A 1,931-nucleotide genomic window follows, 5' to 3' on the forward strand; every position below is an offset into this window, starting at 1 on the left:
GTGCTTTCATTCTAATAAAATATCAGCATTCATTAGAAGATTAATTACTTCGGTATGCTCTACCAAATACACAAAGACAGTAATAGCACTGATACTGTAAATTCAGTAGCTATTTTGAAACTTTCCCAGCCAATCTGTTTAATAAACACGCCTACTGTGCAATTTAGAGTATGTGATACATACAAAGCAGTTAGAAAATTATTTTCAATACATCACTTGAACCTTTATATTTACGACATGTTCACTTGCTATATTTTATCACCATTATACATAGAGGAAAACAGTGTGTACTATAGCTCAATGAACTGAGAAATATTTTCTAAAAATATTTTTGTGGCTGAATTTAGTGCTCACGAAAGAGATTTGCAAGAGCGGTGGGCCGGCACAGAAGGGCAGATGGCGGCCACGCGCGGTCCCACTCGCACGCGTGTGCGGGAGGGCACGGCTGGCGGTTCGCGTCCAGCTGGATGTGCCACCCCCATCCCCACCCCCCTGCTTCCCGGAGACAGAGCAGAGGCTGCCATTCAAACCAGCTCCCGGGATGGTTGGGTCACGGGGGCTCACGGGAGCGTTTGTCTCCCTTTTGCGTCCCTCTTGGTGACCTGATGGTCCAAAACCCCAGACTAGCAGAGCGACGCTGACCTTCTCCATCTGGCCCTCTCGGCGCTGCTCGGCTTCTGCTATCTTCCCTAGATCTTAAGACACATGTTTACGGTCATGACTACATCAGATCCTTTCCTGCTCACAAGTATTTCCCGGAACATCTGATGTGGTCTCTTGCCTCCATCGAGAAATGGAGCTTCAAGGAATGGTAACAGTAAAAACCCTGTGGTTAATTATATCAACTCCCCTCGACTTTTAGGGACGAGAAAGGACCTCTCCCGCCCAGTTTTTGTTTTTTTTCTGTATCTTCCGCTACATTCCACCAGCCTTAGTTTTCTACGGTGCCTCTTAGTTGATAAAGGTTGAGGACACTGGCCTGATGAAAAAGAGAAGAAAGAGAAAGGAGTTCTCTGATTAGCCACCCACTTAGGATTGCACTGTCCTATCCATCTAGTGATAGAAAGTTGCACATTTTTTTTTTCAACCTAATACAAAAATATTAACACTTCTGGACATTATAGGCATAAGTCGTTATATCTCTACAATATAATAATTTATACTGTACAGCTATAACAGATAACAAAAGGTGCAATCCTTTTAAAAAAATCACACAGTTCACATGTTTTTATCGTTTTATTTTTAAGTATAAACTTTTTAAACACTTTACATAAATTAACTCCTCTGAGACTAATATTTGATGTACAGTAAATTGTAATTCATATAAAAATCCATAAACAACTTGTCTCACATAATTTACAAAAAAATCAGGGTTTCCTTTGCTTATCAGTGACATGGATTCTATTTGCCAGTTTTTTTCCCCAAGGCAAACCACGTTAGCATTGTAAAATCCGTTATGAAATCCCCGCCGTCGCAGAAGTCACTTGTGCCAAAGTCCTTTTACAAAGCAGCACAGGGAAAGCAGTTGGGTTGTCTATAAACAGTAATTTTGCCCCACATTTTAAAATTAACAGAGATATAGATCACATCCTATGCAGAGAGACTACTTCTTGTAAGCAAAGGTCGACAATTCGGTAATATCTGGACACACCGTATGCATTTTTACCTTAAATACAGTGGCTCGAAGGAACAGACGGCCTAGCCCAAAATGTTTAGGCCATTTTTTTTTCCTTCCTTTCACTTATTTATTTTTCCTTTTAATACTTTCAGTCCAACTGAGTGCAGCGATATGCATATGTAAACATATTCTTTAAAGCCGATCACCTTTAAGGTCATTCAGAAAAAAGTTTTTTTGTTTTTGTTTTTTCGGGGGGGGGGGGGGATCTTTTTTTTTTTTTGGACTGAAAGTATTATAAGGAAAAATAAATAAA

Source organism: Panthera uncia, chromosome B1 (genome assembly GCF_023721935.1).
Source record: "Panthera uncia isolate 11264 chromosome B1, Puncia_PCG_1.0, whole genome shotgun sequence".
Lineage (NCBI taxonomy): Eukaryota > Metazoa > Chordata > Mammalia > Carnivora > Felidae > Panthera > Panthera uncia.